Source organism: Pseudochaenichthys georgianus, chromosome 9, assembly GCF_902827115.2.
Source record: "Pseudochaenichthys georgianus chromosome 9, fPseGeo1.2, whole genome shotgun sequence".
Classification (NCBI taxonomy): Eukaryota; Metazoa; Chordata; class Actinopteri; order Perciformes; family Channichthyidae; genus Pseudochaenichthys; species Pseudochaenichthys georgianus.
The window spans coordinates 6,235,465-6,262,651 of NC_047511.1; the positions used below are offsets into that span (position 1 = coordinate 6,235,465).

The 27,187-nt window shown below is 42.5% G+C and overlaps 1 pseudogene; it reads right to left on the minus strand.

Annotated features, from left to right (window-relative positions):
* Nucleotides 1-213: 213 nt before the first annotated feature.
* Nucleotides 214-27,187, minus strand: part of LOC117452013 (uncharacterized) — a 69,107-nt pseudogene continuing 42,133 nt past the window's right edge.

The window sequence follows — 27,187 nt, forward strand, 5'->3', positions numbered from 1 at the left end:
AAAAACGGATTCACCTTAAGCACTCAAAGTAAAAAAAAAATGAAATAAGCTAAAGTTAAAGAAGCTCATCTTAGCTGTGGCCTTTATTGTATATGACAGTGTCAACATGTTTTTTAAAAACATTAAAAGGTTATAAAAAGAACCAAAACAACTGCTCAAGTTTCAAGTCTGCTACTTAAACAAAAACATGTAATCCTCACATCTAACCTTTTAAAACAAAATAGATTACATTTCATACAGCTAAATAGTTATAATGAAACTCACAGATGTTCATTAATTGATCAAACAAAATGGTAAACAAATAAAAATGTCCTTCAACCTTTCTGTCATTTGAAAAAAAAAACACAGTTCATGATTTTAGATGTTTCAGCTGAACAGGCAGGTTCAGAGGTGGAGGTTTCAAGGCCGGCGGTCATATTCGCTGATTCTTCCTCTTGATGTGGGACAATTTTAATCTGAGATATTTACATCTCTTCTTCTTGATCTGGTAGCCAGAGGACTGCAAATTAAAGAACATAGTTTAAAAAAATGTGACTAACATATCTGTATTACCCTGTAAAGAACAAAACAGGTGGAAATAACGGCAAGGCCTTACCTTCTTGAGATTCTTCAGTCTGGTGTATTTGTCCATGGCATCCTGAGAATAGAAGATAGTGGTCACTCATCTGATCCACTCAGAAAAGAAAACTTCATCCCATATTCACACAGAAATTGGTTTCTCAGCTCTTGACAAAATGTTTAGGTCTAAAATAAAGTAACATTTTAATAGTCTAATTTATACTATGGCATGAGCACTTTTCCCTTGTATTTTTAGCCACAGTAGGTAGGGGGAAAATAAGATTTTAATAAGCATGAATCAAATATATCAAGGTTCATTTTTGTCTGTAGTTCCATGTACCCATTACTTTGACCACTTTGTTATATTTAAATTATCTTAATTCCATTTTTGAATCATAAGCATGTATGAATGTAGACGAGTAATTTGAAGGGGAATGGACTGTTCATTGTCACTTTAAATAATCAAATCTCAAAGTCACCACCACACTCACCAGGAACTGTGGACTGCCCTCTCGGTGTTGCTTCAGAGCTAGGTCAAGCTCAGCCAAGTCCTGGTTTATGCTGTCCAGCTCAGCCTGCAGGCTCTGCTTGTACTCCTGGTCGCTCCTGGTCAAATTCCCGTTTGTAGTTTAGACGTTCTTGCCTCATCCAACGACAGAAGGAAACAAACTGCAGGTGCAAAACAGAATGACATTTGGGACTTATTATATGACATCTAGCCTTTTTAAGATACATGTTATCACACCAGATGGATTTATTCGAACATCATAAACAAAATAAGTTCAACACAGCTCTTTCATTACCAGCTACCAGATCCCTTCACATCAACTCCACACATAGAAGTCCTCATCCTCCAGGTCCCCTCCGGACTCCACTCCAGTGTCATAGTCCTTCAGCCTGGGCTTCAGCCGCCTACGAACTGCTGATTGTCGGAGTCTCTGCAAATGCAATAATTGATTTGGCCATTCTTTCACATGCATCACCACCATTACATTCTATGTATCTGTAAAGCCTCTAAGATCTAACTGACGTGTTACGATTACCCACATTTCTGCAATCATTATTTGCACAATGCCGTGTGTATATTTTAGTTAAAGTTTTTTATGAAAGGTTTAATTTTAGTTTTTATAATGTTAGTCCTAGTTTTTTGTGTTAGGTTCACTAGGTTATTTTAACAGGGAAGTTAAAAAATGACAAACCATTGTGCGGTGCACAGCTTACCCCTGGCAAGTAAAGAGGCTTGTGTTGGTCCAAGCTGGTCCAGATTAGTCTCTGGACCCCCTGACTTTGGGATTGTGGTCATTCACCAGCATCTCTGGGTCACCAGACACATTCTTCACCTGAAACAAGAGACGTATCATTTTTTATTTTCAGTTTGTTCAAGTTGATTACATTTTGCATGGAACAAGCTGATCCACAGTGGGGGTGGTGCTGGACAGAGGAGGATGCGGCCCAAGCACATTTTAGAACAATGTCTCCCAGCCACTCCATGACACGCTGGTGAGTCACAAGAGTAGCTTCTGCCTGTAGGCATTTAACAGAGAGGCCCAATTCCAAATCACACCCCACTCACTCCCACGGGTGTGATTTGGAATTTGAAAATCAGGTAGGGCAGCAGGTGAAGTCAGCCCCGATGCAGACTCGCTGTTGGAGGGCTTGATAACTCACTCCCCCTCCACACTCGTTGGTTTGGAACAGCACTTAATGTGGCGGACCCTCGGCGTGAACGCGGCAAAACGGAGGGGTAGTGTGTTGGGGTAGGGTGTAGGGGGTGGATTGGGAATTGGGCCGAAGTAATTCCTGCCTGTGGGCATTTAACAGGAAGGGCCCAATTCTAAACCACACCCTACCCACTCCCCCTCCGTGATGGAGTGAACTCCGTGGCGGAGTGACACTCGCAGCTAAACGAGGCTCCCTTCTTTCAGATGGAGGGAGTAAATACAGCGGTTAGCTTTGGGACGGCCTCCCCTCTCTCCGCCAGAAACAGGAAATGCCGTAACTATATGTAACAACGGTTTTCAAATCAGCATCTCTTGGATTGAAAATAACAAAAATAAAACTCTTAAAAAATCTTTTATGGCATATGTTTTTTCTGTAAACATATTCCTGACGGACACACACAGCATTGAGTCCGATGCAGACTCGCTGTTGGAGGGCTTGATAACCACACTCCCCCTCCCCACTCGTTGGTTTGGAACAGCACTTAATGTGGCGGACCCTCGGCGCGAACGCGCAAACGGAGGGTTCGTGTGAAGGGAAGTGACCTCCAAACTGTTCCCTGGCTCCGGACAGACTGGCAGCCTCTTCGCTTTGGCACCTCTCTACAATGCACCTATACCCAGGGACGTGCACAGACATTTGGAGGGGCTATTGCTCTAAACTGGAAAAAGGGCCTCCCCCCGAAAAAAAAACAAGACTTTTTTTTAATGTAAAAGAAACCAAATGATTATTACATCAACTAAATTGAACAGTAATTCACATCTCATAACAAAATAAGCTAAGGTGACTACTTGCATTCGGTGACTTAATTTCAAAAATGAAAATCAGGGACATTTTTTGTTTTGCAGTCCATATCTCATTAAAATATCTAATGTTAGTAACTATTAAAGACAAAATGGGGACAATTATGTTCTAATGTAGTTTGACCATTGTAACTGCTGTGGCAGTCCAGACATACTGATAAAATAGGGCCTCTAACCAGGGGTTAAATTGGGCCGGGGCTGTCCGGGGCTCAGCCCCGGCACATAGGCGATGCTCTGACGTCATCGCCCTCGCTCATTTGTCATTTGTTTAAGCCTAATGTCAAAAACAGCTCTCGTTCTTAATATAGACTTATTTAGGGTCAATATGTGTTGACTCTAAAATTTAAAATAGCAGATCTCTGTGACCAAGGATCCGTTTTTTTTCCGCTTAGTGAACGTGTGTCTCTGCTCCGATCAGGAGCTGCAGCACCGTGGCTTCCTTCCGTGCAGAGAGTCTGCAGCGGTGTGTGTGTGCGTGCGCAGAGGTACCGCCAAACCCCCCGACCCGTCTTGTAACACGGAGCGCCGTTTCCTACACCATTCAGGGCCGGCTCTAACCAATTTGCTGCCATAGGCGAGATTTTAGCTGGCGCCCCCCCCTGCCAGAAAATCGTTCAGTAGAACAAATAAAAGTATCCAAGGAATACACCATAGAATATATAAAAAATAAATGAAAAATCTCTACAAAAGACCAATGCACTACAAAACAGAACGTATTGACATAAGTCATATACACCAAAGGCTTCAATGTATTCAGTATTATATTGTAACCATGTTTTAATTGGGGGTGAGGACATCACATCCTCTAGGGGGTCCGGGGGAAGAAATGTTTGAACATTTAAAGTAAAATGCTTCAATCTGGTGCACTTGGAGCACACATTACTAGAGGACCTGATCTAGGGGGGTACAACTCTAAACGGCCCGTCCACACAGCGGCGTGTCGTTGATGCTTGCCGGAGGGCGTGTCTGAAACTCGACCAACAACCAGTCACATGAATCTCCCGCCCCTGACATACAAGCAGCGGTTTTATTGGTTCGAGCTTGTACTGGCATATGATTCGATTGGCTAACGCTTCTGACGTGGCTTCAAACTTGAAACATTCCTCAACTTTTGCAGCGAGCCACGCCAGCAAAGTGACGTCACCCCAGACACACACCCCACCCATTCAAAGTGAATGGTGAAGCTTTCATCGCACGCTGCTGTGTGGACGAGCCGTAAAAACACCCATATGAAAAAGATTGGTTTACATTTTAATAATCAAATAAGTATGTGAACATAACCAATAGCAAATAAATGCAACCTTATTTATTTTTGTTGTTCATTATTATTTTACCTAGTTAACGTTTATTTATGCATATTTTTGTATCTCAAGTTTTAAACGATATTTTTGGTTTACTGTCCTATAGTATACATTGAAATAATTTCAAACCTGTTTATCCCAATAATTATAAAAGAGTGCCTTGGAAATATTTGTTTACATAAATTGCATTTATCTATCTGGCTCGATCCCACACCCACTTGGCTGTGAGCTGCGGACGCCTGATAAGCCAACCACCCCCCCACTTTCATCACTTACAGCGCCCATCGTACGGGGCAAATTAAAAGTGTAAACCGGGGTGAAAAGGGTGTTACCGTGACTTAATGACTGTTGTTACATCAAGGCCGAAAATTAGGATGAGCGCAAACAGTCAAAATGTTTTTTTTCCCTCCCAGAGCTGCCAGCGCATATATATTCATAATAAGCGGTGGAGGGACTGTCATGGTTGACACGTCTCATCAACGTTGCGTGGAAGTCGGAAACAGTGCCGAAGGAGTGGCAGACCGGGGTGGTGGTTCCCCTTTTTAAAAAGGGGGATCAGAGGGTGTGTGCCAATTACAGAGGCATCACACTACTCAGCCTCCCCGGGAAAGTTTACTCCAAGGTACTCGAAAGGAGGGTCAGGCCGATTGTCAAACCTCAGATTGAGGAGGAACAATGCAGATTCCGTCCTGGTCGTGGAACGACGGATCAGCTTTTTACTCTCGCAGGATCCTGGAGGGGGCCTGGGAGTACGCTTATCCGGTCTACATGTGTTTTGTAGCCTTGGAGAAGGCGTATGACCGAGTTCCCAGGGAGATACTGTGGGAGGTGCTGCGGGAGTATGGGGTGAGGGGGTCTCTACTCGGGGCCATCCAATCTCTGTACTCCCAAAGCGAGAGCTGTGTCCGGGTCCTCAGCAGTAAGTCGGACCCATTTCCGGTGAGGGTTGGCCTCCGCCAGGGCTGCGCTTTGTCACCAATCCTGTTTGTAATATACATGGATCGGATTTCGAGGCGTAGTCGTGGGGGAGGGGGTCTGCAGTTCGGTGGACTAAGGATTGCACCACTGCTTTTTGCAGATGATGTGGTTCTAATGGCTTCATCGGTCTGCGACCTTCAGCACTTACTGGATCGGTTCGCAACCGAGTGTGAAGCGGCTGGGATGAGGATCAGCACCTCCAAATCTGAGGCCATGGTTCTCAGCAGGAAACCGATGGACTGTCCACTCTAAGTAGGGAATGAGTCCTTACCCCAAGTGAAGGAGTTCAAGTACCTCGGGGTCTTGTTCTCGAGTGAGGGGAACAATGGAGCGTGAGATGGGCCGGAGAATCGGAGCAGCGGGAGCGGTACTGCAGTCGCTTTACCGCACCGTTGTGACGAAAAGGGAGCTGAGCCAGAAGGCAAAGCTCTCCGTCTACCGGGCCATTTTCGTTCTCTACCCTCACCTATGGTCATGAAGGATGGGGTCATGACCGAAAGAACGAGATCGCGGATACAAGCGGCCGAGATGGGTTTTCTCCGCAGGGTGGCTGGTGTCTCCCTTAGGGATAAGGTGAGAAGTTCGGTCATCAGGGAGGGACTCGGAGTTGAGCCGCTCCTCCTTCGCGTCGAAAGGAGCCAGTTGAGGTGGTTCGGGCACCTAGTTAGGATGCCACCTGGGCGCCTCCCTAGGGAGGCGTTCCAGGCATGTCCAGCTGGGAAGAGACCAAGGGGGTAGACCTAGGACCAGGTGGAGGGATTATATCTCTTCGCTGGCCTGGGAGCGCCTTGGGATCCCCCAGTCAGAGCTGGTTGATGTCGCCAGGGAAAAGAAAGTTTGGGGCTCTCTGCTGGAACTGCTACCCCCCGCGACCCGACCACGGATAAGCGGGAGAAGATGGATGGATATTCATAATTTAAGATGTAAATGAATTCCAGTTTATTTGTAGTACTTTCTATTTTTATTGTGACATTTGGTAGCATCAATGTCTGCATTTGATACAGATAATGGAGCAGTTGCTTTAGGGCCACAGTGTAGGCCTATATCCCTTAAGGTCAAATAATGAGATCCTCGATCATGTTGATTCGGCCACAACAGAAAAAATAAAAATAAACTCTCGCTCTCTCCAGAGGGGCAGGTCAGCCAAAAAGGCCAAACGGGCCGTTGCCCTGGCAACATTAGCCCGTACCTGTGCACGTCCCTGCCTATACCTGTATTCAAATGTATGTGTGTATTTGTACTGTGTGTATTCAACAAATATAATTTTAAAGCTAATATTTACCTGCTATTTTATTTCATTCTAAAATGGACTAAACCGTCACAATAACCCTAACCCTCCTCTCATAATTGACCTAGTTTATGTTTCAACAACCTCTTCTATTCATACTGGTTGTATGCGCTGTTCACCAGGACCAACCGGTTCCTCTACTTTTCCCTGCATGGCTGAGTACACCAATACCATCAGTGCCATCAACAGAGAGAAAATGTCTCTCAGCCAAAACTGCTGACACATCAAGTCAGACCGCATTGCTGGGAATGGGCACACACCTAAAATAAAAAAACTATGTTGTCATGAAAGTAGTTTTCAGTTTTTTCATTTTCATTTGTGCCCCAGTCCCCAGAATGCAAACTATGTTGATGTCCTTCATAGAAATGAAGGAACACTTTTTGTATTAATGTTTGTTTTCTACAGAGCCCTGGAGGGTTCATAGAGACAAATAAATAAAACGAGGCCACGTTTTATTAATTCGTGCGGACGAGATACTTTCTTATGGTAAAACACATCAAACTGCCTGAGTATTACGCCATATTATTAATTTTATGAAGAATATGTCCGGTCGCCAGGGCGTTTGTGTGTGTGCGTGCGTGTGCCTTTGTTTATGATAGTGTTGTTCGTTCCGGTGCACTCCGGCAGGACTATAACACTACATCGAGATTAAGATTAAACAAATTTCTTTCACTTGGGAATACACAGAGACCTATGGAGAACCAGATGTGTGTACATTACTGTTCGTGGTCATTTGAAAACAAATGCCGGTGTCGGGGGCACACACACACACACACACACACACACACACACACACACACACACACACACACACACACACACACACACACACACACACACACACACACACACACACACACACACACACACACACACACACACACACACACACACACACACACACACACACACACACACCATAAAACGAGTAATAGGGAATACTCTGGTACAGGGGTCGGCAACAGGCGGACCGCGGTCCAGATCTGAACCCCGACCTATACGGACCCGGAGCTATAATCAATACATTAATAGGGGATTTTTCGGCGCCTCCTGCTTTTTTAACGCTGATTTGGGTGACTTGTGTAATTCATGGAGAACCGAAGAGTTTTCGTTTTGGGGGTGGGGAGTCCTTCCGACTGACGGACAACTTCTCACTTCAAAAAAGAAGAAGAAATCTAGACCGCAAAAATAATTAAACAAGCGAGTACCTGTTTTTCCTGGCCAAGGACAGGTTCCTTGAACACAACACAAGCGTAACGTGTCTTCACGTGGTATATGACTCGTCTGAAAGGAGTGCTGACAGAGAGCACCGCCAGAACGCCAGTCTATGTTCCAGCCCTTCAAATATTGCAGTACCCATAAGGAGTCGTACACATGCCGCAGTGTTTGCGTGGCTGTGTCTTTAGTTGTAAGCACAGTGGCGATCTGTTGTTATTAGCATCTGGATAGCTAGCTATGCTAACATATTTAATGAGCTTTTCTACAACCAGGTGGAAGAGAGCTCTCTCCTGAGAGGCTCAGATAACCTCAGCTCAGTGAGGTTAAAGAGCCTGTGACAGCCTCCCAACAACTGTTGTGCAATGAAATATTGGGCTACTAGTCATCTTGAACCGTCAGTTTAAAAAAGAAGGTGCGATACCGTTCCGATAAATATCAATAATTTCGAACATCGCGGGGAAATTCCTTCGACTCATTTTGAAGTTTGGGGGGAAGCCGGAAGTGACGTCTATGCGGGAACGCTTCACTGTGCGGCGAGAGAGCCAAACACGGACAAAGTGTGTTGTCATGCGTAGAAATGGTGAATTACTGAGTTTAGGCACGTTAATAACGTAATGAAGTTGATTACAGTATATTCATATTTGTCAGTGCTTTCATGTCAATTCGGTGAACATAAACATAAATGATCGTGGTGAAGATGATTAAATTAGGATCGTTTGTTTGAGCCGGTCTGCATTTCCTGATGAGAAAACAAACCGATGCTTTTTGTAGTTGTGTTTTTTTACCACAATGTTGGGGAAATTAATGGATAAAATGCACGGATTATTATTATTATTATTATTCCCACTCCGATTGGGACACTAGGTCCACCGTTTCCCCGCAGCGAGGCTCCCCAGTTGACAGTTTACGTGGGCTGGGCTGGGTGCAATGGCGGACTGGCCATCAGGACGAATCCCGATGGGCCGGTACCGAAGTGGGCCGGTCGGTTAAGTCACTAGCACATCCCCCACTCCCCCCGTTGACAATTTACTAGCGGTACCGAAGTGGGCCGGTCGAGAGTCCCGGGCTGATTTTTAGTCCCAGTCCACCACGGCTACATGACCGTATGATCGCCCATATTGACGCACCTCATTCCTAAACTTCTAACAGATCAAACATAAACCGATCCTTCAGCCTCATATGAGCTCTCATATGACGTTCAAAATTAAACTGTCATCGCTGTCATCGCTTGCTGCTGTGTGCGCCATCGTGCTTTTACATGCAGATGCTGGGATCCTGAACGGTGCAGCTGGAGCGCTGTGCCCGCAATGACGTCACACATAATTTGGCGGGACTTGAAGAATCCCCGAGAAGATCCAGAAAATGGTCAACATTGAAGGCAGATTAATGGTTATCAAAGTACAAATATCCAAAATCAGTTCAGTAACGGGGACAATATTTACTCAAATTGATGGGTTTGGATGATGGGGGAAACTCGTGTCACAGGCTCTTTAAAGGCACACCTTGATATGATCATTATAGTTATTAATGAGACTAAATGAAAAACAGGTATAAAATACTATATGACAGTAACAAAAAAGTTGTTAAAAACAGCGACGTGCAGTCAGGGGAGGCAGAGCCTCACCTGTCATACTCCAATGTAACGGAAGAAAAACTAAATAGTAATAATAAAATGTCTCCACTGTGTTGTAAATGTGATTTATGTATGATTCCAATCGCTTTTTATAGTCAAAATCGGCAAATTTGCCGAGCTCCGCTACAACTACGGGTAGCGATGAGAAGTGAGGCAGGGACGAGCTCTGCCTCTCGTAGGCCCACAGTAACTTGCTGGAGCGCGGGCACTAATTTAATGCGGGCACTTATTTTGTGAGCGCGCTCAAGCCAGTTGCTGTGGGGTGAGGTGAGGCACAGATGAGATCTGCCTCACCTCAGAATGCGTCACCCCACAGAAACTGGCTGGAAAGCGGGCCCTAGGTGCATGCCTGCACCATCTCACTGTATGTCACCAATATAATGTTTGTAGATCCCTTTATTACATTTATCCTCGCAATCCATAGTCTCTAAATAACTTATTTCACGTATATGATATTTAGGCTCGCTGGTCTCATCATACAATGGCAATTAACAAAGCACCAGGAGAGGCAGCCATAACCTCTGCCGCACTGAAGGGGGCGCAAGTGAGCCCACAGGTTCTTGTTGCTACTGTTATTCTACGCAGAGACGGTAGACGCAAACAACAAACTAGACTTTTGAAACTAGAGAGATAAGGAGGACTTTTACAAAAAAGTAATAGAGATTGTTGTCCAGAAGGATAGCATGGACTTCATCTTCAAGTCAAGGTAAGACCCCAATTGTAATGAAAATGGGATCTTACTAAGAAAGAACAATCCAATATTTAGATTTTGGGTATCCTTTTGTTGAACGGTCTGTTTAAAATGAATCGAAGCATCAGACTAAAAAAGCTTTTGAAAATAACCGAATATTTCGATTAAGGTCAAAATATAATATTTGTAAATCTGACTCCGAAAGAGTCAGTGCCTCACCAGCCATGAACCTCACCGCACGTCACTGGTTAAAAACAACAAGAATACAGTTTAAAAGGGGAGTGATTTGTAAAATATCCAAAAAGAAAAATCTGCTTACAGTTCTGTTTCATATGGGTGTTGAAAGATGTATCTATAAATCTCCTCATGTTGCACCAGATTGATGCTTTTAACTTCAATATTTAAAAACAAATCTTTCCAGGGGAGCATCCCCCGGACCCCCCTAGAGTAGGTTAGGTCCCCCCTCCCCCACTTAAATCATGTTCACATGGATAGGATACTAAATACATTTACACACATCTTGTGTCCATATTTTTCTGTTGTGGTGGTCATGCTACACCGTGCACATGCATGCATGCATGCGTGAGTCATGGGAGATATCTGGATTGGTTGCTTTTTCTTTGCGCAGCATGAAAGAAAGGCCAAATTAATGGGCTGTGATTTTAGTTTTTTTTTAAGCAGAGGTTGAGTTCAATCATTTGTACGACCCTCGGAGGATGTTGTAAAAATGTAAAGGAAAAAGGTTCCCCACTCCTGCTGTAAATTATAATAAAAACCCTTGATTTATAACTTAACACCTCTGTCTCCTATTGATCTGAGTATATTATAAAGAATAGCCAGTTAATTGAAGCATTATAGCACAGGCCTTTGACAGATGGTATATTACGCAGTTTTTTTCTGCTTCGAATAGTTCTCTTTTTTCACCATATGTGTGTTTGCATCACTGTAACCAATGAGCACCTGCATGTGTATGAGAATGTGTATAGAAAGTATTGAGTTATATTTCTCGCGCTACCTAACATCCATGAAGGCAACATGACAAACTACTCTTTGCTAAGCCCCGCCCCCTCAAGCAACATCAGGGCCAAAAGTCTGAAAGCGAAAAAAAAGACCTGAAAGCGAAAAAAAACGATCTGAAAGGGAAAAACGATCTGAAGGTGAAAAACGATCTGAAGGTGAAAAACAATGTGAAACCTGAAAAAACAAGATTTGAAACTGAAAAAATTATTTTTTTAATCTGAAAACGAAAAATCAAAGGATTCAAATATCAGAATATGTATAGAAGTGAAATCTGAAAATAAATATTTTATTCAAAAAAATTGCTGAACTGAATCAAAATAATATTCAACCTGAAAAATGATTTCAAATACTTATTTTTATTTTGAATACATCATTGTATTTTTCAAAGTTCAGTATAAAAACTTGAACTTTCAAATAAATTGTATTTTTTTGAATGATCAAAACGTATGACCCTGAAATAGCTCCATACATTAATAACTATAATGAGCATATCAAGGTGTGCCTTAACCTCACTGAGCAGAGGTTATTTGAGCCTCTCAGTCTCAGGAGAGAGCTCTCTTCCACCTGGTTGTAGAAAAGCTCTTTAAATTCGTTAGCATAGCTAGCTAACCAGATGCTAATAACAACAGTTCGCCACTGTGCTTACAACTAAAGACACAGCCACGCAAACACTGCGGCATGTGTACGGCTCCTTATGGGTACTGCAATATTTGAAGGGCTGGAGCATAGACTGGCGTTCCGGCGGTGCTCTCTGTCAGCACTCCTTTCAGACGAGACATATCCAGCCATGCAGTGGGGTGGTTTGTGAACTACCTCTCTGAAAAGGTCCCAATGTGTTCAGTTTGATGGGCTGTCTTCTGAGTGGTTAAACATCACTAATGGTGTACCACAAGGTTCAGTTTTAGGTCCGCTATTATTCTCTATCTATATTAATAGTTTAGGTGAAAATGTCGAAGGAGCAACCTTACATTTTTATGCGGACGATACCGTTATGTACTGCAAGTCCCTCGATTAATGAGGCTGTTGTTAAATTACAGGCTGTTTTTAACATTATTCAGGCTCAGCTCTCTGAGCTTAAGCTTCTTTTAAATGTGGATAAAACAAAGGTAATGCTCTTTTCTAAAGCTAAAAATACATCAGAGACTGCTTTGGATATTGTAACTACGCAAGGAATACAACTTGAAGTGGTTACCTGTTACAAATACCTGGGTATCTGGCTTGATGATTGTCTCACTTTTAAATGTCATGTAAATAACCTGCTTAAAAAGCTGAGGGTTAGGCTAGGTTTCTTTTACAGAAATAAGTCCTGTTTCTCGCTTGAGGCCAGGAAAAGGCTAGTGACCTTTTTACCTGTGCTGGACTATGGTGATTTGTTATATATGAATGCACCTGCCAATTACCTGAGCAAGTTAGATGCTGCGTATCACAGTGCACTGAGATTTTTGACAAATTGTAAAGCACTTACGCATCACTGTACCCTGTATACCAAGGTGGTTATGCCATCACTTCCTGTACGGAGGCTCAGTCACTGGTACTTTTTCATTTACAAAGCCATGTTGGATAAACTACCATCTTATATCTGCTCCCTGATCTCTCTGCGAATTGAAAGTACTTATTGCCTGAGATCGCATGCTGTGGTTTTATTGTGCTAGGACTGTCTTAGGGAAGAAAGCTTTTAGATGTGCAGCTCCACTAACATGGAACAGTCTGCAAAAAGAATGGAAATTACCAAGCTAGTACCACTACATGTTTTTAAAGCTCGGTTGGATGCTACACAATCAGATGCTGTTGGTTCCTGTACATGTGGTTGGATATGTAAATTGTAATCCCAGTACATTTTGCTGTATGATGTCCTTTTGTTATGTTGTTATGTCTTCTTGTGGAACCTACTGCTGCAGGTCTCCCTTGAAAAAGAGATCATTGATCTCAATGGGATTTTACCTGGATAAATAAAGGTTTTGAATTGATTTGAATATACCACGGTTGCGTTCCAATAGTCCGTTTAGCTTAGGAACCTTCCTAACGGAGTGAAATGACCCGGAAGTCCCTCAGTGGCAGCCATGATAAGTGCCGTTCCAATTCTCTAAATGAAAGGAAAGGAGGTTTCAAACTTCCTTTATAACCTCCTTTAGCTTAGGAACCACTGGACCTCCCTTACCGAAAGGAGAGGAGAAAATGCTGCCCCACAATGCATTGCAGCCGCAGCATTTTCCGTCACTCAACAGTCGGCCGTTCACGGAAACAACCGATTATGAGAAATGATATCATGAAAGTCACGGTGCTTATTAAGCATTTTAAAACGTATGTGGTAAGTTGCTAAAGTGCTTTGTTTTGAACGTTCATCAGTATTATAATCAAAAAGAGAAATATGAACGTTAGTTTTTACTGAAATGATCAAATAAAGTCAACATCTCACAGTCTTTACTGAGCTGTGTGGGGTTTGTTCAACTTTTAAAAGATGTTTGAATGGTGATATACACAGTGATAGATGTTAAGGACTAACGTTTATAATAAATACATCTGTATTGATTTTAAGATCTTTAGTTCATACAATCATACGTATTGGGATCATTTGTATTAATGTGGACCGGAGGGAGAGGGTGACGAGCATAAGTTTCACTTTCCTTTTTTATTTAAATTCCAACTTTGGTCATGAAGAATATGTTTCTCTGTTGTCCACGTTCATAAAGCAAAGCAGCAGCATCAGAGCACGGTGCAGAGTCTCTAGATGAGTTTACAGTAGTCCCTCGTTCTTATTAAACATCCATGTTGTAGTCCGCTGTATAGAAAACTGTAGTTTCCATGGTTTCCCCACAGCAGCAGACGCACATTCATGACGTCCGCTGGTGCATCATAAACACGTCGGATAGTGAAAGTGCATTCGGATTCTCTAAAGTACCGCAGTGTCTTCTCCTAAGTCCTTTTGAATTCTCCTATCCACTATCCCTTAACCCCGTGACGTTTTACTCAGAGGTCAAAGAATAGGAGATAGGGTTAGAACTTAGGAGCTGATTTTTGGATTATCGGAACGCAACCCAAGTGAAGACACGTTACGCTTGTGTTGTGTTCAAGGAACCCGTCCTTGGCCAGGAAAAACAGGTACTCGCTTGTTTAATTATTTTTGCGGTCTAGATTTCTTCTTCTTTTTTGAAGTGAGAAGTTGTCCGTCAGTCGGACGGACTCCCCACCCCCAAAACGAAAACTCTTCGGTTCTCCATGAATTACACAAGTCACCCAAATCAGCGTTAAAAAAGCAGGAGGCGCCGAAAAATCTCCTATTAATGTATTGATTATAGCTCCGGGTCCGTATAGGTCGGCGCCTGGGTCCGGACCGCGGTCCGCCTGTTGCCGACCCCTGGTTTAGTCTTAGTTTGTTGAAAAAAGGCACATTGAGTTGATCCAGTTTGTTCTCCTTTGCAAACAAGTCACTCATACACAAACACGTACAAACCCACACAAAATCACACACTCACCCACTCCCCAACGCTGTTGTGCAGACCATTATTGACCATCTTCACTTCCTCCCAGAGAATGCGATCCGGGCCCCAGCGCCTGATCATGGAGCGAGTCTTGACTGCAAACACCAGCAGGATGATGAGACCAACAAACACCAGGAAGCCCAGGACGATAGCTATGGCCTGCAGGAAGAACAGAACTTAATGTCAGTGGGCTGAAATTCCACCTGCTAACAGACATTGTAAATATCGGGGCTCTCAGGAAGCAGGAGCTAAAACGACACTCAGACTTTACACAGGATCTGAGTGGACAGCCCCAATATAATTGCTGTCTCCACAGTGGCCTTTGTTACATCCCACCACCCCATCTAAACAAAAGAAAGTTCTGCAGGAAACATAATGCCATCTCATATAATCTCTTCATAAATTATATTACTTTTCAGGTATGTTTAAGAAATTGGTATAGCTGTCAATGGAAAATTACTGTTGACTATATTGCTGAACTAAATAATCTATATATGCAAACAAACTACTGCATTCCTGTTGGAAAAGGAGCTAAACAGTGTTTACCCCCCATTCAATTCAAACGCCCTATCATCCTCCCTGGAAAAGAAAGCAAATCACACCTCTTGGGGCTCCACCACACAGTAATGGTAGAGGTACTGGTTGAGGAAGATGCCTTGGGCCTGGTCCTGGTTCTGGTACTGGGCACACAGTTGGCGGATCTGGCTATAGGCCACAGATCCTGTGGACTGGGCTGTTGGGTTCACGGCCACAAGGTACACAATTGTGGCGATGACCATGAGAAATGCCAAGATGGCACAGATGATGATGGTTGCTAGGTAAAACTTTGGTGAGCGGGCAGCATTTTGCCTTGAAATGACCAGCACAAATATTATAAGCACGGCTATGAAGGTGATGGCAGAGATGGCGATGAGGAAGGCTTTTCCAGCTTTGGGGTCCATTTGTGTTTGTCCATAGCCACTGGAGCCGCCACTTCCGCCGCTGCCATATGAACCACCGCTGCCATATGAACCACCGCTGCCATATGAACCACTGGAGCCACTACTCCCATATGAGCCACCATAACCTGGCAACATGCCAGCTCCACCTCCCATACCCATGAGGCCCATATCGTAGTCCCAGACCAGTGTGGAGGCCACGCAGGCAAACACAGCAACACACATGATGATGATGATGATACACAATATCTTCATGACACCAGGTGGGGAAGTCCAGCGGTAGAAGTCAAGCTTTTTATCTCCTGGGTAGTAGGAAAAGGTGGGGTTGGACATGGGCTCACTGTGCCGGTGTCTGCTGCTGTGGCTGCAACAGAAGAGGACAGGGAGCAGGGCTCAGGGTGAGTTCTGTTCACTGGTGGGAGCAACAATTCACATTCACAATATATACACTCACACTAAATACGGATATAAAAAGAATACAGTTAATATAGTAGTACTGGATAAAACTGATATGAAGCTGTTACAACATACAGTACATGTTTAAATGACCAGCGAGTTTGCTGAAAAACAGTAGGTCATTGCCGATACCAATATTTCTGGGTTAAATGTATTGATTAGTCTACAAATTGCCACAAAAAAATACCCATCTTAAATTCCATAAGCCAAAAGTGTTTAATTTGAATGTATCTAACAAGCAGTACAGAAATTAAACCTATTTAATTGACAGTGATATTTAAAGCAAGAAGAACTTCGATTTCAGCAGATATCGTGGTTCGATCACTAAATTGTTCTACATTGATGTTTTTTCATCACCAATTAATTTAGCGAAAAAACTAAAAAGACTTCCAATTTAAGCAGTCTTATTTTCAAACGGCACCTTAGATTCCAATACAAGTTGCCACAATTCTACTGCAAACAGATGTGGGTCAACAAATAGCTCCATTGCGCAGCTAATCCAATACTACTTTTTTTATAAAGCACTTTAAGCTAAGTCTAAAACCAAAGTGTTTCCGTTTAATTGCCACACTTGTTACATAAACGAGGCAACACATATAACTATAGCCAGACCGCTTACATTTCAGTTCTGGAATAAACAAGGGTGTTCCCAAAACTAGATATTAAATTTGTACAAAGTATTAGTGTGACATATGTGTTGCCCACCAGCCTACATATAAAATTGCTAATATTACGACAGCTATTCAAAGCCTCTGAACTTCTTGATAGCTGTGACTTCTTCATTTTTTGGACTGTAACCTTGGCTTTAACTGATGATTATTTTCATTATTGATTATTTGCTAATAAATTCATCATTAGTCATTCCGAATATAGTAAAGCATGCCCATCACAATTTCCTAGAGGAAAGGTGACATCATGAAATGCTTTAAGTCCAACACCCCAATAATATTTATATTGCATATCCTTATTCAATCAATAATTATATAAGACAAGGAAAGGAAATGCCCATTCTAGTTCTTTGAGTTATTACATGTTTGGTACTTTTGATTTTAAATTCACATAAATAAATATTCACTTGTCAAAATAGTTGCCACTGAATATTCTTTCAATGGATGGTTGCAGCTCTATGAAGCTTTTTTGTTTGGAGACGCCACAGAGTTGATTGGTTATTTTGTCTGGCATTTCCCAAAATGTCCAACTGTTCCTTCAAATACCTATGCTGTTATTGTTGGAACCATCAGCTTCTACATGTGTAGGTGCCCAGAAAAGTAATAATATATATAGCTGCTGAGACGTGAGGGGTTAATGTAGGTCAACTTACTGTTTGCCACCACTGGGGCGGTACCCTGGGCTGCGTGTGTTGTTCGGCATACTGTAGTCACACTGGATCTCACCCTGCTAAAGAAAAACAATGATGGATTTTGTAAAAACATAAGAAAAGTGACTTTTGTATAATATTAACTATCAATTTCACTGCCCAGTCAACTAAATGCCACAAAGCACTAGCCATGTGATACCTATCAGATTTTCATCAAACTCAATACAGTGGCACTGTCGGATACCTGTTTCAACCCCAGCCTAATTTCTTAATGTATGTAGCCATTCTTTGGGACCCTTGAGGGGGCAATATACAAAGATGATACTGGTAATTGAGTTTAGGGAGCACGTTTTATTTGTTGTGTACATTAAATATAATTGAGATTAGTGCAACTCATTTATAAATGTGTTTCAATGTGTAAAATGAGGTGATACATCAATGTATTTTGTGTTGTTGTTAAAACGTTTCAAAAATAATCAGCACAAACTGTATCTGCATGTAGCTGGGTATGGTGTGTTGTTTAGAGGCATACAAGAGTAGGCTACCAGACTTGGAATCCAAAATGTAAGCACTATATAGCAACATGTACTCATGTCCATTTGATGTTAGAGTTTTACTTCAAAAACTGTGGGAAGTCAATAAAAGAAGTATGCTATGAACATTTCACAAAATAAATGACCTCAGGCTGTTTGTGGTGAAACAAAGCAGCAGAGGGTGGAGACATTCTGTGACTCAAACTGAAAATGTTTGTTTCAAGGCACGAGCGGCTTATGATTGAAACTGAGCTTTGTTACCTAGTTTCACAGAGTGACATCTTTCGATTTTTCATCATTTATCTTTACATTCCAAATCAATCCGTTACAATGAGAGTTCACACAACAGAAAACTAGACAATGTCCAACAATTATTAAGGATTCACATTTCAGTGTAAGGCTTCGTTCATATTGTTATGCTCCATCACTGTAAAGACGAGTCAAGGACCTAAAGAACACACAATGAAGGCCTGGCAGTGCTTACCAACGCAGAAACAAATCGAATAATTCTAGGCTAAATATAGGGCTAGCTTTGAAAATGGCGCAAATACACTTATACCAAATGCAACTCTCCTTTAACCGCGTGTAAGGCGTACACGCCACACTCAGGGCAGAGGACAGCTCACAGTTGTAGTAGCAAAATGTAGTTTTAACTTTGAAGTTGACCCACCTGTGTGATGAACAGTCTGACCGCGATGAAGAGACGAGAGCAAACAACGGTGTGCGCGCGGACGCTGCGCCTGCAGGTGTGTTTGTTATGAGACTTCTACTCCCGTCACACAGGTATAACCTGTCCTCTCAGCCTCACCGGTACCAGGAAATGACTGAGGGACTTCACAGTCCGAGTTTCAGTTGAGGGACAGACAATTGAATACATTATAATTTGTTTTAAATTCGGGTTTAGCGTTCATCAAATTAAATGAAACAGGGCTTATATTATAATGTCATTAAATATATTTCTTTACATTTAATACCTTCAAGTATTAATATTTGTTTTGTACTTTTACCATTTATTAGAAATCATTGTAAATAAATTCAAATGTGAATGCAATAGGCTTGTTTGAGATGAGCCGCGGCTCGCCTCGAAAATAGACGAGAATAGCCGATTCAAGGTGCATACCGCCACCTACTGTACAAGAGTGTGTATCACCACATCATCCTATCACCACTTGTGGAATTATACCACTGTATTTACGTTGTTTTAAATTCTCCCAATCAATCCTCTTTCACTCAAATACTTAATAATGGCCTTCCTGGTAGCTCTTCCCCCCCCCCCCCCCCCACACACCTTCTGTCCCCAGTATCCCCATCAGGCTCCACTCCCTTCCTGCCTCTCTGACCCTGTCTCTTAGTTGTTCCCTCTCTGTTTTGTACATGTTGCAGTGTAATATGATGTGTTCCACATTTTTTCTTTCACTCCACACCCCCTGCATTCTTCAACTTCGCTTTTTCCCTTTAAAAACATTGTGCACTTAATCCTGTATGATCCAGTCTGAGTCTAGTGATGGTGATCTCCTCCCGTCTGTTCCTTTCTGTATAGATCTTTGTTGTGACTGATTTGTGTAACTTGTGGTATCTCCTCCCTTTCTGATCTTCCTCCCACCTTTTCTGCCATATTTCCACACCCTTCTTCTTAATTATTGCTTTTCCTTCTCCTTTTCCAAGTGAAACTGGTATTGCTATTTCCTTCTGTAACGCATCTTTTGCTAACTTATCAGCATGCTCATTCCCTTGAACCCCCTCATGTGCAGGCACCCAGCATAACTGCACATCTATTCCCCTCCTCTGAAGTCTCTGTAAGCAGTGGTAAAGTTCAATGATGCCATCTTCTGTGTTATTGTCGACTGTATGCTTTCCAAAGCAGATAGTGAGTCTGTGCATATCACCACCCTATCAGGTCTGACCTCTTCAACCTATTGTAGTCCAATAATTGCTGCAAGTATTTCTGCTGAATAAACTGATAAGTTATTTGACACTCGTTTTGAGATTGATATTTTGAATTCTGGGATATACACGCCTATCCCCACGCATTCTTGCTTCTTAGATCCATCTGTATAAATGTTGAGGTAATTGTAATACTTTTCATTCATACTCGTTTTAACTCTCACTTCATTTATTTGCCACTCTTTTTTCGATACTCACATTAGCTTCTGGGGAAAGCCATGCTAAATGGACTTGCTTTGGCAAACGTTATGGTCTCCACTCCAGATGCCCTCGTTCTTACCTTACTCGTCCAGCCAACCCCACGCCCCTGGAATTCTGTTTGTGATATTTTCCTCTCCACTTCCTTGTAGACTGACCCAGTATGACAGAGCAAGTTTCTTTCTTCTGATCTCCAGAGGTGTCTCTCCTCTCGGAGTCGGCTTGACTCCGTTTGCATTTATAAAGAATGCACAAAATGTAATGTGTTTAATCGTTAATGTCAGATATGTACTAAGTACATACATTGGTTCCTGCTCAATATTAGATTCAACTTTATTGTTATTGCACATAGTACAGGTACTGAGACAACGAAATGCAGTTTAGCTTCTACCCAGGAGTGCAACAAGCAGTGAAGTGAAAACTAATTAACACAATCTACAGAATAAAATATAGAATGAATTGAATGATGAATAAACAGTGATTAGATACACAGACAGGAACGTTCCTGGCCAACTTGGGGCCCCAAGCGACAAGAAAAAAAAAAAGATTAACAAGACAAACATGTCGCTGATGACGATGACCTAATGTTTTATAAGAAAAATATATGTTAGAGGGGGTAGGACCAGAAAAGTTTTTTTAAGCTTCTTCTTGCCCCTGTTGAACATGAACAGAGACTATCTGAAAATTATTATTATTATTATTTATTTATTTTAGGTTTGTTATTATTTGTTTTTTTGGTACTTTGTTATAATTATTAATCTGAGTGAAAAAAAGAGAATATATATATATATATTATTGTTATATTTTTTTGTTTCTGACATGTTCTATAAATTGACTAAACTAACTAAACTAAAACTATCAACAACTACACACACATTTCTATCAGTATTTCTCTGTGTTGTTGTTGACATGATGATGACTGTTAGGAGTTAAGGGGAGAGGCTGAGCATCACCATGAAATGTGCAAATTGACATCAAAATGAATAAAAGGGAAAAAAATGCTCCATGTTTTTTAGGTTGTAAACTTTAACTGTTATGTAAGCCAACTAGACAGACAGTGTATCACCCTTCCTCCTGTGCATTAGCAGATAACAGGCATCACATACTTGAATGAATGGTAAATAAAGAATGCTGGAAATAACTGCATCTCCATTAGCTTATATGCTCTGCAGAGACTGCCTTCTTCATGTCGTGAATTGCAGCTGATGACAATATGACAATTGGCAATTTGACTTATACAACATTCGCAAGTTGTACATTTGACTCATACAATAACCCTCCTTCGAGTGATGCTCTAGTTTCTTCATGTTTTATTTGTTTTTTCCTCTTGCTTGCGCCAGACTGAAACTGTCTTTTCACCGACATCTCTTCACCTGCACTAGTAGCCGTATCAAAGTCGTGATTGGTCAGATGTCGATTCATTGCAACGGTGTTGGGTTACAGACGTGGTCCCCTTGTCACTCAATCTAGCGTGTCAGCGGGGGTGCGCGGAGAACTGCGCACAGCAGCTGAGGCCCTCTGGGCGGAGCCCCCTGCGCAAGGCGGGGCCCCCTGCGCAAGGCGGGGCCCCATGCAGCCTGCGTGATTGGCCTGGAGGGAGGGGCGGCCCTGAACACAGTAGGCTTGTTTGAGACAAGCAAGACCTGCGCAGACCTGCGCAGTTGCGATCAACGTCTTGCTAGTGCGTTGCATGATGGTTAGTCATTTTTGTCCGACTTGCTCTGGAGGCTCGCCCACATGAGACTTTGAAATCTCGCGGGACAAAGACGCCCGCAGCCTTGAGAGCGAGGCGAGGCGAGTTGGCGCAGTTGCTCTCCACGAGCTGCGGAAGCGAAATGCTTGATGGGAAACGGCTCGCTGGTATCTCGAGCTGAGCGCTCATTGGTGGTTTTTACCACGTGCTGCTGATGAAGCTCTCCAATTGGCTGGCAAAAGTTTGTTGTTGTTTTGTGTCAGTTTTACGTCGCCACATCCATTCCCATTTTTCATCATTGTTCCACAATGTTTATCATGATGAAATTAATATCTATATATTTTATACTATACTGCTTACCGTTTTCATACTTTATATATCTTAGCATATTCATACACACTGTTCATACTGCTCACAGGCTGATATCTAGTGTATTCATACCCCACTGTTTATTCATCATTCAATTCATTCTATATGTTATTCTGTAGATTGTGTACATTACTTTCCACTTCACTGCTTGTTGCACCTGGTTAGAAGCTAAACTGCATTTCGTTCTCTCAGTACCTGTAATATGTGCACAGCTGCGGTAGCGTGTAGTACTAAACCTTACAGGCCTTGGAAGAGTGAGGAGTAGCCGTGTTTTCCTCCACTCCCTCGCTTCCAACTTTTTTATTATGTAGAAACCTCGTTACTCACTTCATACTTACGCTAGTCGATACATAACAACTGAGCAACTTTATACCTTAAGGAGACATGCCACCAAAGCCCGCAAAACAAGTCAAGAAAGACTCTATGCCTATGGAGAACGTCGCCACTAGCGATGTTAGCATGGTGGCGCTAACCGCAGAGTTATTGCCACTCACGCATGCGCAGTTCGTACGTGCTCGGCGAGTAAAGTAACGAGTAAAGTAACAAGTTACTTTATGTAGAGAGTAATGAAGTAGTGTAATATATTATTATTTTTTCAAAGTATTATGTAATATATAAAATGTTTTTAGTAACGACCCCATCTCTGCCCGCGACCAACCGCCTTCTTCTCCGACCTACTACCCCAGCTTCTGGGTGACCAAATCCTGCCTACTTCTCCTGAACTGGTCCGGGCTCACAGGTCGTTCGCCGCAAAGCCAAAGCCTGGGGAAAGACCGAGGCCTGTCATCATCCGATTCCACAACTTCCAGACCAAGGAAAGAGTAATCCGTGAAGCCCGGAAAATGAGAGCGGATCTACGGTACGAGAGAAAACCGATTGCCTTCTACGAAGATTATATTCCCGAGGTTGTGATGTAGCGAGCTCTGTAACGCGAGGTGATGGCGCAGCTGTATAAACTGATGATTACGGCGGAGAATGGAGACAAAGTTCGGCTGTCTTTTGTCGAGGAAGCTAAGAAGTATCTTGCCGCTAAACAGAGGTAGCATGCACTGCTATAAAACACTGTAGCTATGGTCGGCCCATCTGCTAACTTGCCACATTACTGAATGGTCTAACTTAGCTGCTCGTTAGCATAGCCCGGACTGCACTATTGCTACGCTGAACTGTACGGCAACTAGTCATGTTACTCTACGAATTTTTATGTAGACTGGTCACTGTTTCTAAATATAGCACTTTAAGTTGAATGTCAGTCTCACTGTTTACTTTGTGATTAGCTGGTTGTGCTCAGATACTTTGTATTATTCTGCCAGGTTGATGTCGGTTATGGCAGCTAACTCAGGGGTTTTTATGGGGAATTTGTTCACTGTTCAATGTAGAGGGAACGGAGGTTAAGTAAGGGAAGGATAGGACTGACCCACGTCAGTAAGGTTTGTATCCAAGGAGATACACATGTTTGATGTTCCCAATGGGACTGGTGTGTGTGTGTGTGTGTGTGTGTGTGTGTGTGTGTGTGTGTGTGTGTGTGTGTGTGTGTGTGTGTGTGTGTGTGTGTGTGTGTGTGTCTGTCTGTCTGTCTGTCTGTCTGTCTGTCTGTCTGTCTTCCCCCCCCCCCCCTTTCCAATTTAAAGGACGATGTCAGTGAGTGGTAGAAATATCCGGTTTATTTCCTGGAACGTTAAAGAGATGAAAAGTATCACTAAAGCCAACAAGGTCATTTCACATTTGCAACACCTTAGAGGAGACATCTGCTTTTTACAAGAGACACACCTCCGTACGGCGGAAATTTCCCGCGTCAAGAGGCCATGGATGGGTCACTTGTTTCATTCAAGGTTTTCCGTCCAAGAGGGCTAGAGGGGCAGCTATCATTATACACAGGGATATTGCCTTTGAACTAAACACTACTATATCTGATCAGAACGGCCGGTACGTTATAGTATCTGGCAAATTACAAAATACTCCTGTGGTCCTGGCCTCGCTATATGCTCCGAATTGGGATGATGACACATTTGTATCCAAATTATTTACTTTATACCTATATCTATGCCTAATCTCAATGAGCATCACATTATAATTGGAGATTACTTTAATCTGGTCCAGGATATAGAGCTTGATAGATCGTCCACTAAGCAGTCTATTCTATCTAAATCTAACCTGGCAGCCTTTTCTGGACCACATTGACACCCTTACTATTGGTGAAGAACCCAATACGTAATTCTCAGCAGAGCACCCCCCCCCTTTTTCTTTGCAATACTATTTAATATTCACCCTTTATTTATTTATGTTTTTATTTCCTTGCCCCCCCCCCTTGTATGTTTGTGTGAATGAGATTGCGGGATAATGGGGTTCGTGTTTATTTGTCAACTGTACTAGGAAAACACAGTATTTGACAAAAATAAAATGTCTGTTTGATATCTGTGCGAAAACTAATAAAAAGATTTATAAAAAAAAAAAGATAGGCCTATATAAAGTATGAAAACGGTAAGCAGTGCAAGTATAGTATAAAATATATAGATATTAATTTCATGATGATAAACATTGTGGAACAATGATGAAAAATGTGAATGAAAGTGGCGACGTAAAAGTTAAACTGACACAAAACCAGACCCGGCGCCAGAACAAATCTAAAGGGAGGGCATATGATTTTCATGGGAGGGCACACAACACCGTCATGTGCTGCGGGCCTGCGGCACAATATCAAACAGCAAGGCCAACAGCATTGCGTAAAGACGCACATGTATCGCAAATACATACACAAATAAAGGGCAACATAGAAACCACTTTGAAACATTGTGTGCGTGGCAGCACAAACACTGGTAAATCACGAGCAAGGCACACAGGTTAAGGACGGCAGCTTCCTCATCGTTGCACTCGGAGAGAAATAGTAGAGACGGAGACGATGAACTGTTCAGCCCGCCTTGGGCATGGTTTATGTTCCTATGCACTGCACTCGGACATGCTGTGGAGTGAACCGAGTCACCTCTGAGAGGGAGTTGGTTGACAGCTAAAAAAGCTATAATATCAACGACAGTTGACGTAATAACGGTTCCGTGCAGCTGATCTGCACCAAAGTACTCATTTCCTTATTTGTTTCCTCGCGTATCTGTCTCTCTCTCCACAAACTCTCACATGAAATGTGTTCTTTTGATGCGGCATGTCTTAGCAGTCCTTTATCAGTCTGTGATGCGTGTTTCCAGTCGCAAAAACCTTTGACAGTAAAAGCCGCATCAGATGAAGACATATTTACTTTAAACTGTCTACAGGGGAAACAAAAGGCTGCGTCTGCTTTTAACGAATATTCAAGCCATGGTCTGTTGTTGTACCATGCAGCGGCAAAAGTGCGCTTCTTTCCTGAAAACAATCTCCCTGGATAACGATCCAGTTTCACCTGGTTGGGTTTATTAACCCCAAGATCATCGCTAACTCAGCCCCGGGGTTTGCCGAGGTCAAGCTTGTGACATTAAGGCGTGCTGCTGCAACGGCATGTGCAGGGTCGCCAGCAGCTGCATCGGCTGCAGTTCTTTCATCGCTATTTCGTTTTAATAAATCCTTAGACCTTTTAAGCCAATTTCTGATGTCCATTTTGTAATTCAAACAGAAATGGGAGTCTACAGAAAGCACAATAAACAAATCCAGAATAGGCGGCAGAGTGTGACGCTGTGATTGGTCTAAATGGGGACGAATCACAAATCACAGCAAAGATTTCAACGTCTCATGCAGTCGAGCCTCCAGAGAAAGTCGGACAAAATGACTAACCATCATGCAACGCACTAGCAAGACGGCGGTCGCAATTGCGCAGGTCTGCGTCGGTCTCGCTCATCTCAAACAAGCCTAATATAACCTGAGGCAGAAAGGTATGTCTAGCTAATCTACAGGAAAGGGCAGAGCCACATTAGAAGCCATTCTATCATGGTGAGTTCACGGACTGTTCATTAAAGAAGCAAGTGAGGAAATTGTGGATGCAGACATGGCATGTATCCATAAAGCTAGAAATGGCATGCAGTCCAGTGCATCCAGGTCATTCTATATTTAAAAGTGTGTTCAGTGTCCTTTCATTTGTTGAGCTCTTTAGAGCTGGGACATTTCTTACTAAGTGATTCAGTTACCTGCACTGCAATTAAAACTGCTTAGGTATTATAGCAGGGGTACTCAAATACAAATCTTAAAGGTCCAAAAAAATGTTTCAATAAGACAAAGGTCCGTTATTACGGTCATTCAACTTTTAAACAATTGCAACAAGATTCTTAACACGAGGTTGCAAAAACAAAAATAATCTGTATGCAGCAGTTTTCATTGTTATTGTGTCTGTGCTTGACCCCTCAGAGTCGCAGTGTCAGAGCTGCAGTTATGAATAAAGGCAGCTGCACCCTCTTTCATTCAGCATTCCCATTATTGCTTTATAAATGTCTTGCCCCCCTTGTGTGTCCACTGAGGTTCGTCAGGCCCTACACATCTTCAACAAACTCCCCCCTTTGCCTCATCATAAAACTCACAAACACCAGCAACTGAACATTGTCAGCGGTGTCAGTGGACTCACCCACAGCTAAGGAAATGCACTGTGCGTTTTGTATTCCCTCACAAAGCTGATGAATCAAATCACCAGCCAGTATTTATGTTCTTCTGGTTGCTGTGGAATCTGAGAGGGGGATTTGCTTGATTTGACCTGTTATTTCCTCTTTTTGTTTGCCTTCAACATGGTCTCCATCACTTCAGTCATGCATTCTTTATACTTCAGTTATTATCCAGTGGAAAGTCCTTACCTACTGGCCTAGTTAAATCAAAGAGGTTACTTTTTTTTGGCTGGGCAGTGTAGTTTTACACACCGTCTTATTTGACCTTTCTCAGGACTTAAAACAGTTTTTTGGGGGAAGACCCCCACACAGAAAAATATATATTTACACACGTAAGGTCATCATCGTAACAGTTTTGTATGCTCATCCATGAGCAGAGCATCAAGTTGACATGTCTATTACAGCTGAATGCGGCGATTACCATCTTGTTGCAAAACGCCTCACAGACTGATTAGATCAACAGCTTTAGTGCGTTTTGATTC